Source organism: Plectropomus leopardus, chromosome 3 (genome assembly GCF_026936395.1).
Source record: "Plectropomus leopardus strain MGB_pleo_1.0 chromosome 3, ASM2693639v1, whole genome shotgun sequence".
Classification (NCBI taxonomy): Eukaryota; Metazoa; Chordata; class Actinopteri; order Perciformes; family Serranidae; genus Plectropomus; species Plectropomus leopardus.
Window position 1 is genome coordinate 644,069 of NC_142178.1, and position 19,838 is coordinate 663,906.

Consider the following 19,838-nt stretch of genomic DNA (forward strand, 5'->3'; position numbering starts at 1 on the left):
CAGGATCCAGGGAAACTAGGAAACAAGGGAGCAGGAACGCTCCCGAGAGGCAACAGGATTAGTGTAGTGCAGTTCAACAGACCCAGGCTCTGTAATCGCGAGCCCCAGGTAGTGACAGTCCCACATGGCTATCACAGAGCTAAGCTAAGCTTGCACATGGCAATGCAGTTAACAGACATGCATGATTTCTGATGGCGGCATTGAGAGAAGGAAAGGAGCTCAGCGTATCAGGGGAAGTCCCCCGGCAGGTTAAACCTATGTCAGCCTAACTATGGGCTGGTCCAGGCAGCCTGAGCCAGCCCTAATTATAAGCTTTATCAAAGAGGAAGGTCAACTAAGTCTACCCTTAAAAGTTGAAACGGTGTCTGCCTCCCTGACCGAAAATGGAAGATGGTTCCATAGGAGAGGAGCATGGTAGCTGAAGGCTCTGGTTCCTAACCTACTTTTGGAAATTTTGGGAACCACAAGTAACCCTGCGTTTTCAGAGCGCAGTGATCTTGAGGGTTGGTAAGGAACTATGAGCTGTGACAGATAAGACGGAGCCTGACCATTTAGAGCTTTGTAAGTAAGGAGGAGGATTTTAAATTCAATCCTGGATTTCACAGTTTTTTCAAAAGGAGCTTCTGAGGTGTTTTGGGCCAAGAACAATAACTTCAGTTTTGTCTGAATTCAACATCAGGAAATTACGGCTCATCCAGGCTTTTACATCCTTAAGACATGTTTGAAGTCTAGATAGCTGATCAGTTTCATCTGGTTTCATAGATAGATATAATTGCATATCATCAGCATAACAATGGAAATTTAAGGAATGTTTTCTAATTATGTTGCCTAGAGGAAGCATATATAAAGTGAAAAGGATTGGTCCAAGCACTGAACCTTGTGGCACTCCAAAGCAGACCTTTGTATGTGCGGAGGGTTGATCATTGATGTGAACAAATTGGGAACGATCTGATAAGTATGACTTAAACCAGGCTAGTGACGTTCCTTTAAGGCCAATTGAGGTTTCAAGTCTGTGCAGTAAGATTTGATGGTCAATGGTGTCAAATGCAGCACTGAGATCTAATAGGATTAAAACAGAGACCAGACCTGTGTCAGAAGCGATAAATAAGTCGTTATTAATTTTTACTAGTGCCGTCTCTGTGCTATGATGAACTCTAAAGCCTGACTGGAAGTCCTCGAATAAACTGTTGTCTTGGAAAAAGTCACAGAGCTGATGAGCAACCACTATGTGAAATCAAACCCGACTTTGGTTCAATTTGATTATGATTCAGAGGGCTACCGTTCAATGATTAAATGATTACTGATGCATCATAATGCATCAAAACTTTTGATTGCTATAATTTTTTTTTTCTCACAGTGTGACTGCTTGCCACTAGTAAAACATGACATACTGTATTTGTTATTAAATCCATAATTAAACAGATAAATTTAATTGTATAGAGAGTGGCTCTTGTCAGGGTCCCTTTAAAATTTAACTTAAGAGAAGCCAAACTGCTTCCATACTGTAAATGTAAACCAGGGGGTGCCAGTGAAATTGTATCCACTGGCTGCTCATGCTAACCCATTGTGGGATATTCATGGCAGCATAGTGTCCACTGTTTGCATACTGATACATTTAACCAGAAATAGAAGGTAGAAGGTAGATGTATTAGTTAGTGCTAAGCTTAGCCCTGCGGCTGCTCTGAGTGGTTGCCCCTATGTCGCGATACTTCCACACAAGATTTACCAGATAAAGGCACCTGAACACTCTTTAAATCTGACCTGGGTTACATCCTTCCCCCCAAACCCATGTACGTCCCTTCACATGTTAAGCGATCACCCACATCTCTTAAAAATTACACTACAGTTTAACTCATTTTGACTGATACCTTCTAGGATTAACATTGTTTGAGTTAAAATGTAATAACCATTAATTTAACCATCCTCCAACGCATGTGTAATAATCACTCCAGAAAGTACTGCAATGAAAGAAACATTTATTTTTCTTTAAATAAGGGCTTCACATAAAATTTGAATGCCAGAGCACTCAAAAGACTCTAAAATGAAACACTGCTCAAAACATGAGGTAGCCTGTAACTGTTGTTGCCCTAAATCAATGGTTCTCAACCTTTTTGAGTGGTGACCCAAGGAAAAACAGGCTGGTCATTCAGGGCCCCTGTCCCCCAGCACTGAGACTTCTGACTCTCAGTTTTTAAGTGCAAAACATGAAGAGGTTTTTGTGCGTATTCAATCAGAATTCAGTCACAATTGTACAAATCAACTCAGTAAAAAGGATTTTAATGCAAATAATATATATGTTAAAGACATTTTTTTCCCTCAACATCCATTTGGAGACCCTGGAAAGAATTATGTTTTTATATCAGAATTGACTTTTAATGTCAGGATTGTGACTTTTTTTAAATCTTAGAATTGTGACTTTTTTATTCATAGAATTTTGACTTCATCTCAGAATTATGACTTTTTTAATCTCATGAATTTTATCTCAAACTTGTGACAAGATTGTAAAAAAAATTTAACCTTTTTTAAGCAACTTCATATTCCTAGAATTGTTACTTTATCTCAGAATTGTGATTCTTTTTTGTCCCAGAATAATGATTTTTTTATCTCAAAACTGTGACTTAGAGACCCCTGAAACTTATCTTGGGACCCTCTGGGGGGCCCAACCCACAGGTTGAGAACCACTGCCCTATACAATGCAGCCATCTGGCACAACATAGAAAAATGAGTCAATACCATAAGACATTTGAACATCAAAAGGCTTAAAGTATCTCAAGTCATCAGGTCTAACAACTAAAAAATTGTGCATGTTGTCAACAACATGAAAAGCATGAAAATGTTCTACAAATGTAGTCTTCATCTCTGAGACCAAAAAATAAACTTCACTTCTCAGAAAAATGCAAACAATCTTATTGAACACTGGCATTTCATCAATGAAATCTGTGCAAACAACAAGACCAGTGTGATATTCAGTGCCATTATGTTTAACCCAAGTTGTAACACTTATTTCACTTGACACATCAATTTGAAAATGCTCTGAAATCAAATCACCATTTTCAACATCAGTCAGTATTTTGGATTTGACAGGCCCAGACTCAATACCTTTGGCAGACAATGATTCCCAGTGATAGGCAATAGCTATCTGGTGTTTTTTTGCAAGCGACTTGGTTAAGTTCTTTATGCTTGACTTACAAAATGTATGCTTGGCTTCGTACCTCATACTCCAAACATGTACTAAGGGCCCAATCTGACATATGCATTCAGGATAATGGATCATGAAATGATGTTTTGGGATTAAATTATTTTGAGGATACAAGTCTGTAAATAGCCTGTGATGCTCTTCAATAAGATGTTTCAAAAATACAGTCATGCCCTCGGTAATACTTGGAGCAAAAACAATGTTAATGATGTGCAACAAAAGCAACAACAAATGCCTGTGTCTGTCACCTTCAGGAACAACATCACCAAAGATCAGGGGGAGATTCCGAACGAGGCATAACGTTTGACTAGCATTAAGCCAAATGCCACTACCAGTACATGTCATGTTTACACGTGTTGGACGATTCTTTTTATCCATGAAGCCATAGTTGAATGCATATACACGCTGGAGTATGTTTTCACGAGAAATGAAGTTTTGATTCATATATTCAAAAAGTAACTTAATTTCGTACTGTGCCACACCTTCTAAGACATCATGCATTATGTCAAAAACAAAGTTATCTGATACACTGAAATATGACAAAGAATTGAGTATACTATCACGTTTGATCCCAAAACAAGAATTTTCCCTTGGATTTTCAGAAAGATACCTGTAATGCTCCTTATTGGTTAATGCAGTGTGTAATAACACCAGTGGATCATTTCTGCTGAACACTGTTTGAGCTGAAGCTTTGTCAATGAGACACATCCTACAGTAGTAGTTTGCAGTAAAAGACTCCACATACCCAAGAATCGAATTTAGACCTAAATTGCCACATGTTACTTGGGCAATGGTGCCATAGAGAGGTTGTTCAGTAAATGACACTTTTGTTCTAGAACCTTTACATCGTCAACAAAAGGAGTGAGTATTTTGTCAATGCCATACTTTTTTGAATCATGGGAATGAAATAAAGAAATTAGATGTATATTCATGAGGGATGAATTTAAACGTGGTAGTAAATTGCGGAGTGTAAAATATAAACATCCTAGCTTATGAATGCCTTGTTTCGACCCTAGTGGATTTGATGTTTCAAAGTCATCATAATAAACTTGAATTTGCAAAGCATTTTTTGATTTGGAAAATAATGGGTGATGTTGGTAATATTTTCCATCAGAAAAATCCTTATACAAGTCACCATGAGCAGCAGGGTTATTAATATGACAACATACTTCTCCATTCTTGAAAATGAACTCTAATGTTTTGAACAAAGGTATATAAATGAAAGTGTCATTCACTGGCACCTGTTCATATAATCCAGTTACTTTGTTCCTCTTTGAATCATATCTGACTCCTAAATGAATTTCTACTGGTTCAACAAGATCCCATTTCTCACTAAAATACTTGGTCCATTTCGAGTTGGTGTTTAAGTCACTAAATGGATTAAAAGTATTGCTGAAGACTTCTTCCACCGCATTTCTACTAGGATTATCAGCAGGCACTGCATTCAACACCTGCTCTTTAAGACTTTCATGAACTTCATTGACATACTCCTCCATGCTTTCAACAACAGATAACACAACATTGTTTGCGACATCACTGCCCTGCAACTTCACAACAATTGAAGCACACATATCTTTTGCCTGATCTTTTGACATGTGAGATGTTGAGGGCTGATTCATCATGTCTAGGGCCATGTCATTTAAATTTTCTCGTGAGCTCTGTTCACCCATGTTTGACTGATGTAGTGTCTGGATATTATCATCATCGCTTGTGCCCATGTTAACAGCAGTATGACAATTATCTAAATGCTTTCTAAAACCTGCATAACTTTTAAACTGCAGTGAACATCCTTCTTGAACACAAACAACAACATTTTTTTTGCCAGGATATAACCCATGAAAAAACTTAAGGTGCTGAATTAGTGCACTAGGTGCATCATGCAAGGATTGGCAAACGTGGCACTTGTACATTGTTTGAGAACTTGGCTCTTGGATCACAATGATGAATGTGGCTCTTTGCTGTTAGGCCTTCTTTTGCTGTGGTAACACATTTCTGACTTAAACCAAATTTTTTTTCTCACCAAAGTCATAAAAAAGGAAAAAAAAAGTGACCAATTAGGTACATTATGCAATGAACTACAATTGCTGCACATTGTAGAACCTGGCCCTTAGCCCCTATTCATGAACTTGGCTCTCAGTTCCTTCACCTTTGGACTTTCTTTTGTGGTGTCAACATCGATACCGTAGACTGTTGTCTGGAGGAATGTGAACATGTTGTGGAGAGCACTGTCATAGGTTACACTAAAAACAAAGTGCAGTTTAAAGAGTTCATCAACCGCTGCCAATGATGTGGTACCCTGGCAGGGGATGAGCTTCTTGTCCATTACAGTGTAGTAAGTGCTGATGACCTGCTTGCTGGTCCCAGAGGCAAGAAGGTATGGCTGGCGATGACCGTCTTGGTTCTCCAGGTGTTCTTCTAGGCTCTTGCATGACTACGGGACAAATGATATATCAAATTACATTGTAATCTGGGGTTTGAACAATGGTTCCCTCTGACATATTGTGGCCCAGTATATACCTTGTGAAACACAACAAGATGGCCCATAGCCTGAGCTGCACTGATCTTCTGTGTTTTCTTTTTTGTAGGCTGAGGTCGCAGGATATGCAGGAGCAATAGGAAAGATGCCATATCACTGTCCCATTCTGAAGAAAAGAAAGAAAAAAAAGAACAACAAAAAAGAATAAAAATGTGTATAGTCACATGCTTCTTCAGTTGTGTAGTGTTAAGCCAAATTTTCAGTATTATGTGTAACCGATGCAGTGGAAAAAAACTGTTTTGGTCACTGACTGAATACCTGGGCGATCTTCAGAGGTTTCATCATGCTGATTCCTGGCAGACTTCAGCAAACTCTGGAGAACTGGGGTAGTCACAAGGCTCTCAGCTTCTCTGATCACCTTTCATTTAAATGCTGTATGCCACTTTTCAAGCAGTTTGGCAGCTGTTTCTGGTCCAAAGAGGAGGTTAAAATCTTGAGGTATCTGCAGTAACAGAGAAATGAAAGAGAAATATTGGTTCAATTTATATTTCTGACCATCAAATCGTAAGATAATGCTATGAACTGTGGTCACGGAAACAAATAACAATACTTGCCAGCCCCTTTGTGTCCAGCAGCCGTGGGAACACAGAGAGTACTGTGTGTGATTCCTCAGAGTTGTGGATGAGACGCTGTCTATATTCAAAGGTCTCCTTCATTTTCTGCGGGATGATTTCTCTGTCACTGGTGTGGTTCATCAAGGATATAACCTCTTTACAGCGCTCTTCATCCAACTGACCACCAATCTCAGGCTGGTTCCTCTCCTGTCTAGGTCCACCTCCCTCTGCTGTCTGTGTTTTCGGCTCCTTGAATCCAAGTTTTGTCTTTCGCTGAGTTGTCTTGAGCCGCCATACCAGAAATCCAGAACCACTTTGGCTGTCGTAAAAGTGTTCCTTAAGAAGGACAGAGACATAACCACATTCAGCCTAATGAGTGAATAGCAGGAAATGAGCAGAAACCCCTTGATCATAGTACACAGTTATGTCCATAATTATTTGAACATTTTTTAAAATCATTTTGCCACTGTACACAGCCACAATGAATTTAAAATGAAACAATCAAGAAGTGGCTTAAGTGTTGACTTTCCATTTCAATTTAAAAGGTTTCACAAAAATATAGTATTTGCCATTTTATGCAGAGTATCTCAATTTTCAGGGGCACAAAGGTACTTTGATAACCAACGTCATTATAAATTTAACAGAGGTTTTTAACACTTGGATGAAAATTATTTGCAACCAATGACTGCCTGAAGTCTACAATTCAAAGCGGTATTAAAGCAGAGACCAATGTATTTGAAAGGGAATTTGTATTTTCTTTGAACTACTCAGGAACCGGACAACAGAAATCAACATAAAACCAACCATTACATTCAAATGTATTGGTCTCTAATTTATTACCAGGAGAGAAAAATGTCACAAATGACCACTTTTACTGGTTGCTGACTTCAGAGAGTCATTGAATACAAAGGATTTTTATCCAGGTATTAAAACCCAGGATTATATTTATCATTCTCATCATCTTTTGAACCCCTGATAATGGAGGTACTCTGAATAAAATGGCTGTAATTCCTAAAAGGTTAATAATAATAATAATAATAATAATAATAATAATAATAATAATACATTTTATTTATAGGCGCCTTTCTTGACACTCAAGGTCACCTTACATCATCAACATAAAAGCAGACACAATATTAAAGAGACAAAATAAAATATAGAAATACAATATAAAATTAGACAATGCAATTGTGATCAGAGGGAGTAAGCCAGTTTAAACAGATGGGTTTTGAGTTTTGAAATGTGGTCGTGAGTCTGAGTTACGGAGGTCAGGTGGGAGTGAGACCCAGAGCTGGGGAGCAGAGCGGCTGAATGCTCTGCTCCCCATGGTAACAAGACGGGCGGGGGGGACGATGAGATGGATGGAGGAAGAAGATCTGAGGGTGCGGGTGGGTGTAGCAATGTGGAGGAGGTCAGAGAGATATGGTGGGGCAAGGTTGTGGACAGCTTTGAAGGTAAGGAGGAGTATTTTGTAGTTGATGCGGTATGTGATGGGGAGCCAATGTAGCTGTTGTAGAATAGGTGTGATGTGATGGATTAAAGGGGTGCGTGTAATGATACGGGCAGCTGAGTTTTGGACCAGTTGTAGTTTATGGAGGGTTTTATGTGGAAGGCCATATGTTTGTGAAACCCTCTATAAATTAAAGCTGAAACTCTACACTTGAGTCATATTTTGATATTTTGTTTCATTTCCAATCCATTGTGGTGGTGTATAGAAACACTAAAGGGTAAAAGGATAAAAATTGTGTCACTGGTCAAATAATGACAAACATAACTGTGAATGGAGGTCAGGTAAAATAACAGTTTTAGGGCAGTTCTCAACAGAAATCCCACATAATTGCTGAGAAACAGCAATAGAGGGTCTGCATTGATGACACCACCTGAGTGGCTGTGGTTGCTATGAAAAGGCAGCACTATGCTATAGTTAAAACAAATAAAGTCTAATTTCAAAGGCTTGCAACAAACACTTCTTTCAGTTTTGCAAGAGGTCTTGATTCAACTTGACTTCACCTCTGCTGCTGCTAAACTGTAGTGTGTTAAACTGCCAAGCGCATCCTACATTTGGCCCACCCTATTTATCAGTGAGGGCAGGCTAAATATTTAAGACATCTCTTGGTATATCAATTAAGATCAACATAGGCACCAACTCCAGTATCACAAATTACCATAAAGTTGAATAGCCACTTCTCAAAACAATTACAACTGTCACAAGACAAAAAAAATATGCTGTACATTAAGAGACACAAAACTTACATATCCTTTCTTGGAAAGGGGATCTCTTAATGCAGGGAACAAGGTAACAATGCCCAGTGCGTATTTCTCTTTAGTTACACACTGAGGGATTCTCCTGAAAACAGAGAATAAGGAGTGTTGTTTGCTCACATTCACAAGCACCTATGCATTATAGGGTTAAAATTACTTCAGTAATGCAAGTAAGCTAGTGCTGAGTTGAGCTTAAAATGACTACTACTGCTTTTCTCAAAACTCATTTAAACAACCACTGATGTCCTTCCACAATCTGACAACATTTTTGGAAACAGACAATTGGTAACTTGTCAATGTCAATGTCAGCTTTATTTATATAGCACATTTAAAAACAGCCAGTGGCCAACCAAAGTGCTTTCCAGTAAAATAGTAAAAACAATAAAAAGAATAACAAGTAAAACAACAGCAAACAACAGCAACAATAAAAACATGTTGCATATAAATATAGATAAAATGAATATAAACCCAATAAAACTAATCATGCTCCGCCAAAGGCTAAAGTGAACAGGTGCGTCTTCAGTTGGGCTTTAAAAGTGGAGAGACTATTTGCGGTGCGCACACTGAGGGGGAGTGCATTCCACAAAGTGGGAGCTGTGACCGCAAACGCTCTATCCCCTCTAGATTTTAAAAAAGAACGAGGCACATCTAAAATGGCTAGGTTAGCAGACCTAAGGGCTCTGGAGGGTTGGTGTAAATTAACAAGGTCAGCCAGGTACCTCGGGGCCAGTCCATTCAGAGATTTAAAAACAAATAAAAGAATCTTAAAATTGATCCTGTACCTAACCGGAAGCCAGTGTAGGGAAGAGAGCACAGGAGTTATGTGCTCGCGCTTCTTCGTGCCAGTAAGGAGGCGAGCTGCCGCGCTCTGCACGAGCTGCAAGCGGTTAAGCTCGGACTGGTCAATACCACAGTAGAGGGAATTGCAGTAATCCAAGCGAGAAGTAATAAAAGAATGGATTACTATTTCAAGGTCTCTCCGGGGGAGATACGGTTTAACCGTGGTTAAAAGCCTTAGCTGAAAGAAGCTGGACTTGACCACTGCACTAACCTGCTTGTCCAGTTTAAAGGCACCATCAATAATAAAACCAAGATTTCTGGCATGGGTTTGTATGCGCGGAACTACGGGGTCAAGGGAGCTGGCAAGGACCTGAACCAGGTCGGGACGGCCAAACAGGACAATCTCCGTCTTGTTTTCATTTAATTTTAACAGGTTCAGGTCCATCCATGTTTTAACGTCCTTTAAGCAGTCAAACACAGCCTGCAGAGAGTCTTTAGTAGGTGCCTTCACCGGCAAATACACCTGTACGTCATCTGCAAAACAATGAAAAGGGATACCATGCTTCCTAAAAATGGACCCCAGGGGTAGCATATAGAGGGAGAACAGTAGGGGGCCCAGGACTGACCCCTGGAGGACACCGCACGTCAGAGGGGCCACAGAGGAGGAAAACTGTCCCATGCGTACCAAGAAGGATCTCCCAGAGAGGTACGAACTGAACCAGCTCAAAGCAGTACCTTTTATGCCTACACGGTGTTCAAGGCGTGATAAGAGGATTGAGTGGTCCACCGTATCGAATGCTGCTGTTAGGTCTAGGAGAATTAAAGCGACACAGTTGCCAGAGTCAAGATTTAGTAAAAGGTCATTAAAAACCTTTAAAAGAGCAGTTTCGGTGCTGTGGAGAGACTTAAAACCAGATTGAAACAATTCAGAAGCATTGGCTCTCTGTAAAAATCCTCGGAGTTGGTCAAAAACGACTTTCTCTAAAACCTTGGAAATAAAAGGGAGTTTAGAAATAGGCCTATAGTTAGACAGAACCAAGGGATCTAGATTTTTCTTCTTTAGGAGGGGCTGCACCGTAGCATGTTTAAAAGAAGATGGAACACACCCAGAGCTGAGACAAAGATTTAAAAGAAGCAAAATAAAAAACTGAACTGAGGTGAAAACTTCCTTAAACAAACGGGATGGAATGCTGTCAGAGGGGCAGTTAGCAGGACGTAAATGTTCCACTATCTCAGTGATTGTGGAGAGCGTAGCAGGCTCAAACTGCTGAAAGACCGCAGAGCCTGCTGTAGGAACTGAGGGATCCTGAACAGGCGGAGATAGCGGGGACCTGAGGACAGCAATCTTATTAATAAAAAACTGCAGAAAATCCTCACACAGCAATGAAGAAGGCTCAACACAGGCAGCATCACACGGATTGACGAGAGCATCAAATACATTAAAAAGGACCTGAGGTTTGTGAGCATTCACAGAAACAAGTGTGGAGAAATATTCAGTTTTAGCAGCTTTCACCGCATGCTGATAGGTTAGGAGACAGTCACGAAGGAGATCCCAATTAATTTGTAACCTATCCTTCTTCCACTTCCTTTCTGCCTGTCTACATGCGCGTCTGAGCGCACGGGTGGACTCGTTCAGCCAAGGCTCAGTCTGTGGCTTAACACGCTTAACAGTCACGGGAGCAATAGAGTCCAAAATGTCATTGCAGAGTGAATCAAACATAGACACACAGACATCAACACTGCGATCGCCAAGATCATCCATAGAATATAGGAAAGAGTCTTTAAAAGCAGCGGAGAACTGCGAGGGAGTGGAAGAGTTAAAAGCACGAAAGCGGTGAACGGGGGCGGAGTTTGTGGTCGAGGCAACAGGTATTGCGAGGGAAAACAAAACAGGATGATGGTCGGACACAGGAGTATGACAGATCTCGTTAATCCGTACATCTAGTCCATATGACAATACCAGATCCAAAATGTGGCCCTTGTCATGTGTCGGCTCCGAAACAGACTGTGTGAGGTTAAAAGAGTCAATGAGATTGAGGAAGTCTCTGACCAGAGGTCTGATCTCACAACAGACATGCACGTTAAAATCGCCTACAATTAAAAAGTGGTCGTAATTAAGAGTGACCCCCGACATGAAGTCCGCGAAATCCCGAATAAAGTCTTTGTTAAATTTCGGTGGACGATAGACCACCGCACAGAGAACAGTCACAGAGAAGTTTACCTCGAGGAGCTGGAGCTCAAAGGTGCAGCGGTTAACAGCTGGAGGCTGCCGGCAGGGAAAGGTGGATTTGAATACGGATGCTAATCCTCCACCTTTGCCGGTGATACGGGGGGAGCTGAAGAAGCTACATCCAGGGGGAAGGAGCTCCGAAAAAGGAGCAAGTTCACCTTCTTGGAGCCAGGTTTCCGTAAGAAATATAAAATCCAGTTTCCGTGAGGTAAAGAAATCTTTGATTAAGAAAGTTTTGTTTGTGACCGATCTCACATTCCACAAAGCCAAGTGAAGATCCATAGAAACCGATGAAGACGGAGCACGTTTCAGTGAACGGAGATTCCTAGGGTCCACGCCGCGTCTCCCGGTAGGAACACACCAGCTGGAGGGAGGTAGCCACAGCTGATCGGGGTCCATCCAACAGCTGACGCTGTCAAAGCCGCCGACGTCCGGGAACACCGGTCGGATCCATCGGTCTCTCGCCCTCCTCAGAGCGTCCAAAAAGTGCCGGTCTTTGCAGCGATCAGACAGACAGATCGACCTCAAGCGAGCCTTGAGCCGGACCCGCAGGCCTCCGCGTTTCCCACGTCTTCTCCGGCGTCTCAGGGGGACAAGATGGAGGGGAGGACGCCTAAGAAACGCCGGGATTTCCTCGAGGTATGAAGGAGAGCTAATCGACTCATCATAAGCACGCCAATCAAAGTAACCTCCGATCTCAAGTAGAGTTAGACGGTCATAGACAATTAGGGATGAAGCCTCTCGACATATCAGGTAAATCACAAAACATACAGTGAACACAGAGCAGAGCGACAGACGGCCAGCCGAACACCCTGGCGCCATCTTGCAAACTTTGTCTCAAAATATTCATCTACCATACGTTTTGCAATTATATACCCTGGGAAGAAAAACACAAGATGCTGAATGGCTGCTACCACACAACTTTTCAAATCATAAACTTACCCTTCTGTCTCAACCATGTGAGCTGCAAGAATGTTAACCATCTGCCTTCGTCTACTGTCACACAGAGTCCCAGTCTCATCATATTCTTCAAGCACTGTTGTCCCTCCTGGTTTGGTCTGCAGGATCTGCTTTATCAGCTTAACAAAATATGACAACACTGAATTAGAGCATTAATTGTTACAATGCAGGGATGCACATTTTTTTCTAAAAATAAATAAATAAAATCAAATATGGCCAAGTGCAATATCCATACTGCAAAAACTGCATTTTTTGGATAAAGGTCAAATGAGTGACAAAACAGCACATGAAGTCCTGAAATGCTACAGATTTTAAAATGACATCAAACCACAAGGAAAAATAACAAAATTAAATAATTCAGAAAGGTGACGATTACAACTCACATGATCAAAACTATCTACATGTATGAATTTGACAATAAACTCACTTCTCTGGCTTCTCTGTGACAATCCTCTTCGTCTCTTCTAATTCGCTTGAGTGGTCTCGATGTTTCACTGTCACTGCTACAAATGGACACAGAGAGGACACTCCCACTGGGTGAAGATAGTGGCGTGGATGGAAGTGATGAGTGAGATACGCTGGACTCTAAAAACAAATGACGGAATAAACAATTCAACTTACTTGAAGCATAATTATGGGTCAAATAATAAGCAAAATAAATAAGAAAAATAATACCATCATCTTCACAATCCTTGATTACAAAGCAAATCCCCTCCACAGTGGATAATTCTGCAAACACCGTCTCGTCCACCTCAGTGCCAGAATCATCTTCCACAGAGACTTTCACAGGAATGGAGAACTTCTCTCACTGAGTAATGACATTAAAGACAAAAATGGCAAATTTATTAAATTATAAAATATAATGACCTCCTCCCAATCTGAGTTACTGCTTATTTAGAATTATTGAGAAATCTGCCTTCAGAGATGAATTCGTTGAAATCAGCAGCTTGGAGTTTGATGTATTTCTTCCGATTCTGATATTGCACTTTAATGATCATTTTGCCATCTTCAGCAGGAGCCTGCACAGAGCGGGACAACAGGACATATTTTAGATTTCACTTTTATGCTTCTTGAAATTATAACTTCCATTTTATTTTTTAATTGCTTAAATGGCAATCAAAATCACTACTTTGACATTCTCTCTGAATGATCATATACTTTTTGGAACTGGAAGTGGTGGATTTGTAGATGCTCTCTTTCTGCCTGACTGGCCTGGAATTTAACATACTGCTCTTCACACTTCTTATGATGACTGCAATATCTTTGCAACCTGTCAAACATACGAACTGAAAAACACAGAATATGCCTCCCTTTATACTTGCTCTCTAATTATCAGTTACCTGTGTGATTTTACTAATCAGATCCAAACAATTGTTTCACTGTAGCCAAAAAAAGAAAGAAATCAACAATGTCCATGATACCACATCTGCAGTTCACTCAAAACAAATAATACTCAGTCTGTTTGGAAAAAATATAATTTGTTGTCATCTGAGTACTTACATCATTTAAAATGTTTGCAGAATACAGGACTCTTTCACTAATGACCTAATCTTACACAGTCACGTTTGCATATGGAGGCTTCATCAGATAAAAAATGCAGCCCAACTTCACTCACCTGCAGGATGAGATTTTAAACAGGGACCCTCTGTTTCATGTGGATTGCTACAAGTCAAGACACACACAAATTAATTAAAACCACCAGAGAAGCAAATTAAAGCCAACAAGTAGGTTAAAGTAAAGTTACGTTGGTAACATTTTAAATGCGAGAGCAGCTAGCTACTATGAGATACCTACCGTAACTCACTTACACGTTTGCAGTAATATGAAGTGCTAACTGAGGAGACAGTGCGCGTTTCTGCCGCGAAGAAATGGACGCAGCCACAGCTCAAACATTGTTAAATATCAGTTAAACCTTCTGTCGGACCAAAACTCTGTTTTGAAATAAGAGGTTTGTTAGCTTAACGTGTCTCAAAACGGGCCAAGTTAAGCTAGTTCATAATCATCTTTATCGCGCCTGCCTGCTTGTAGATGCACGGCGCCAGGAACTCGTTACTAATGCTACAAGGTTTCATCATGTCTCCAAAATTTGAGCCAAAAACTCATCACAAGCACATTATAATGCAAGTCAGTTGTAAAATATCGAGCATTAAGTAAGAAATACTCACCAATCTTTTCTTTTCATGCTCGATGCGAGAAGAACAAAATGGCGGCTCTCACATTTCTCAGCGAGCTGTCTGAACCTGCCCAAAGACACGCCCCGGATGTTGAGAAAGTACCACTGTAGGTGTTGAACACCTGAAACTCTGAAGATTAACACAGACAATGTCCTGCCCTCACAGTTTTTCACACAAGTGCAGAGTTCATAGTAGCACAAACAACACCACATCCTCAACACTTAACTCTACAATGGCCCAACACTAGAATTTTAACTCTGGCGAATTTGCTGTGTACCTGTTTCCTTTTTTTTCTCACACTCTTTCATCGTATACATTCATTTACTCAGATCCATCACCCTTTGCAGTCGCAGAGGAGCTCAGCTGGGGAGGAGCAGCAGCCATTTTCCTCAGAGCCATTGCCATGCCACCAGTGAGGTAATTTAGCTTGTCCTCATGAATGCTGCAGCTACTGCTAGACTTGGACCAAGTCTGGTGTGTATGTGTGTGTGTGTAGGGGAGCGGGGCGATATTAAATCCTACAAGAGAAGAATGTTATTTAACAAATATTGACATCTACTCATAAACAGCAGGTCACACTCTGTTGCTACACACTTTGTTATCTCTGATGAAGGTCTTTATATGTGGCCTATAAATTAGGAAGCATGAAGAAGACACAGCGGCCAGTCTATGTGGGGAGGTGTGATTAAACTATGAGATATGAATTCACTGCATCCATCCCCTAAATACACAGATGAGTTGCTGTGTATATGCAGCTAGATGCCTCCCAGCTTTGAATTGTCTTCTTTTGTTTTTCATGTTCTTTTTTTTCCTGTTAGTGATTTATTTGTCCACCCATCTCATACAATCATATAGCCTTCACTGAATCAGGAATCACCTTGAACATAATTTTGTATTGCACATTCACAATTTAAGTAAAAGGTCAGATAAAAAACACATTTATTATTTTAAGTTTAGCTTCCTGATTTTCAAGAAGATACAAAACACAATACATTTAATGGGATATTCTGCTTTAAGTATTAAATATATTTTTTTATCACAAAGAAGGAGATGGGACGGAGTAAAATCGTGGAAAGTCCATATCAAATTTAAATCACCCATTTAGACTGTTATCACTTTATTGAATGGCTGTTATTTGCTGTTATTGGGAGCACTTTTGTTTGGTTTCACTTTGCATTCATTAAGTTTAGGCGCCAGTACTATGTGGTCAGGTTTAGATAACGGTTTGAGTTCGACTGAATACATTTGTTACATAACATGATAAACTTACATATGTCCATTAAAAGAAGTCAAGACTGATTTCTGTTTGCATAAAGGATACGAACGATAAAGGCTATTGCACAAAACCTAGATAGTGGATTAAGCTAGGATTTTATGGATACGGGTGAATTTGGCTGTGACTCGGTTGCATGAAAGCAGAGGCACATCAGTTAACATGGAGATTTATTCTGTGCAGCTTGTCTGCTCCTGACCAGGCTAAAAGCCAGGCTTGTTTAATCCTGGTGCCTGATTTGTTCAGGGAAATGAATGAAAAATAAATATGTTTTATAATTATACCATGGTCTTCTTGGCCTTTATATTTTTATTAATTTTTAATATCCTGCTTTAAAAAAGGCCCACTATTATCATTCTCATTGTAAAGTTAAATGTAAAGGCTGGTGTATTTTTCTTATGGACCCCAAATGCCAGAAGCTGAGACCAGAAAAAGGTTAGTGAAGTCACTGTGTAAATAAATATATTTACACAGTGACTAAAAGGTTGAGGTGGAGTGGGCAGGACAGACACGGAAAACCAGGTGGAGATGATCTCAAACAGGAGAAGGGCCAACTTGAACAGGAGGAGCGTAGTGTAGTGGATGAGCCAGGAAGAAGAAAGAACAGTAAAATAAAAACTTGGTTGTGTTAACTCAAAAAAATAAAAAAAAGTTATTTCACCTGTAACGTTATGAGTTATCATTACTATTTTTTCATTTTGACTTTACAGTGGTCAACCGCTTTGATTCATAAGTACCATTGTACTCAAATAATTTGACTAATCTCTCAGTCTTGCTGACATCAAGTACGTCCTGACATCACACATGTGCATACTGTCATGTAAAGGAAATTGTGTAAGTTGCTTTTTGTCTTGTGTCTATGTTGTCTTATGATTTCCTGTTTCATTTTAAAATCCTAACTCTCCTCTTGTTTAAGGTCACCTACTTCCTCCCTTTGTGTGTTTTCCCGCCAGTGTGATTGTCGGCCCCGCTCTGATTGTCTCCACCTGTTTCCCCTTACCTTGTATATATATAGTCTGCGTCTCCTCTTGTCCTGTGCCAGTTTGTCTTGTCTTGTCAGCCAGTGAACCAGTGCCGTATTCATGCCAAGTCAAGTTTTGTTGTTGCTCGCTTATTCGAATTATTCAGGTTTGAAACCTTTTTTTTATTTGATACTTTGTTGGACTCTTGTTTTCTTGATACCTCGTTAGAGTGAATTTTTGTTGATACTTTGTTTCCTCATCTGAGAGATTTTTTGTTGTTATTTTTTCCTCTTCGGAGTGATTTTGATTTTGCATCTGCCCTGTGTAAAGACTTTTCTGCTGCCTTAAAAAATAAAGTTTATTTTGACCTTTTTTGAAACCTGGTGTTGTGCATTTGGGTTCAGTTCCAGTTCAGTCTTGTCACATACGTGCTTCTTCACCAAGCCAGTTTCGAAAACCTGCCATGTCGGTTGCTCGCTGTGAAGTCCATGCAGGAAATGAGGAGAACAGTTTAGTTTTTTTGATCTGTTGGAGTTTGCCTTGGGACTGCTCGTGAAGATATTCGAGGTAAAATGTTTTCTCAATCTGCTTAGCTAATGTTCTCTGTGGTACTTTCTTCGCTGACTGCCATCACATTGATGCTGACTTTGAGTGCATTTAAGTGGCAAGTTAGCTGTTTTTTGACATCATATTTGAATGTTGTTTTTTTTTTTCTGCACCAAATGCATGTTAGTGTATCAGTAGTTATTTGATATGTTTGAAAAGCAAATGTGATAGGAGTTAGCATTAGCTTAAGGTATTAGGCTATATCTGCATCATTAAGAGAGTGGAAACCCAGCGATGTTATTTATATCCCTTTATGCCTTAAAGAGGAAAGTTTATGTTGTAAAACTTAAAAGGTAACTGTAGAGAAATACATTTTATACATTAATTTAAATTTATGATTCAGGACTATTTTTAAAAAAGCAAATCTCGAATTTTTCCTCTGCTGTACCTTCCCAAAAAAGGCACAGGCCGTTCATTCATTTGGAACTGGTTTCGATTTTGCAGCGTCAGATCTCGAATAACCACAGTCAGCTGCAAAGTTTATTTAAAGGCTGTTGCAACTAAAGGCAGCAGCGCAACCACTTTGTTTCAAAACCTCAAACTGAGGCACAGGAAAATGTGTCTCACTCTGAGATGCAAAAGACTTCATCAGCCCACAAACAGCCAGTAAAAAGCAGCCAACATTAGTGAAAGCATTTTCCCGCTGTGTCCCGTATGACAGGACAGTGACCCGCTGCAAATCTGCAGTGCTTCCCTACAATGTCAACGAGACTAGGGACTCCCCGCCAGGCCTAAACGTTAGAGAGGTTTATGCAGGATATTGAACTACACTGTTTTTTTTTTTTTTTCCCTTGAGGATGTTGAAGCAAACTTGCCACCTCTCCCGGTGTCCTCCTGGCGTCACATTCCTTCCGTATTTCTCCCGATTAAGAGCCCCCGACCACACACGTACCCTCCATGGAAAACCGGGCGTCACGTCCGCTCCAATGAAGGAAAGAGGTAAGTTTGACGAAACATCCGACAACAGAGAGAAAAGACAGTAAAGAGAGTAAATACTGAAAATTCACAAAAAAGTCTGACTATTTTGTTTTTATGAAACGTGCCTGAATACAGACTGTGCACCAGGTGTGTGTGCACATTTGGATACTAAAGTGCAGCTCATGCCACACTGTCCAAACCAAAGTAACTGAACCCAAGTGATTATTTTACTATTTTCAGCAACTGAAAAAGTGGGCCGAATAAAAACAAATAACATACCTGGCTGATCACACAGTTGATTGATAGATCCATTGAAACAGACCGATAGCAAAGTGACAGCCCTCTCATCCAGCTGCTCTCTGCTGCTCTCCTTGTTTTCAGGGGTGGATTTAGTGATTCAGTTGGTGCCCAACTGTCTTGCTTTGATTTAACCCATTCTCTAACTTGGAGTGATGGTGGGCTGTTGGCAGCTGTAGAAAAAGTTATGCTCTAAACCTTCAACGTAACTAATACAGACTAGTGCAGGTGATGTAGAGAGCTGTTACTGATAAGTTGCGCTGCATATTTCTAAAGATATGATACAAATGAATTCATATAAATGTTTTGTGAAATTACTGCACAAAAATAGTCATTCCTGACTCAAAAATAGTGGCTTATATAAATGGTTGCATAAGGTTTTTAGGCATTTCCAAAAGTATGTTATTCAATAACGTAACTTTACCGTGTGCTTTGCATTTTAGTAACACTCAATTGTCCCTTTGTTCAACACATTATTATTTTTCCAATAAATAACTTTCATTTTACCAATCACAAGTGGTTTCGTTGTTGCTTTCCTTCTCCCCTTTTGAGCTGGGCTATAACAGGTAACTACTAAAAACATTTCAGTTTTCAGTTTAAAAAAACCAAGCTCCATTTCTGTTATATCTCTACCAAACCTGTAGAGCTGCACCCGAATATTTTGCTTTTGGACTATTTGTCAGTTGGGTAGGCATTTGGTTTTCAATTTGGGATTAAGATTCGATTTTTTGACAAATGTCATTTCGATGATAAATAAATACATCTTAAATGTGAAATTTCTTGGAGTTAGTATGCCCTGCCTCTGTTTCAATAGGCTTTGTCAGTTTGTTCACTGTTGCTGAAACTCTGGAGCCCAGAAAATGGTATTTGGGACAGCCCTACAAACCTGAGGATGTAGTTTTAGCCTTATGTTAATGTTTTTATTTAGTGATATACAGACTGTTTTAAGATTTTTGCATTTGTATTATATATTTTTTTATAGTTATGTAAGAATGTATTCCCCTACAGTGGTAAAATGCATTATTTAAATTAAGCTTGTTGAAACAGTTTGGACTTTGGTAAAGGTTGTGCAGCTCAGGTATCAGCAAAA

General features: G+C 39.9%; 1 pseudogene; it reads right to left on the reverse strand.

The window, feature by feature from the left end:
- Nucleotides 1–6,118: 6,118 nt before the first annotated feature.
- On the reverse strand, nucleotides 6,119–13,516 carry LOC148189848 (uncharacterized; annotated as a pseudogene).
- Between the last annotated feature and the right edge of the window lie 6,322 nt (nucleotides 13,517–19,838).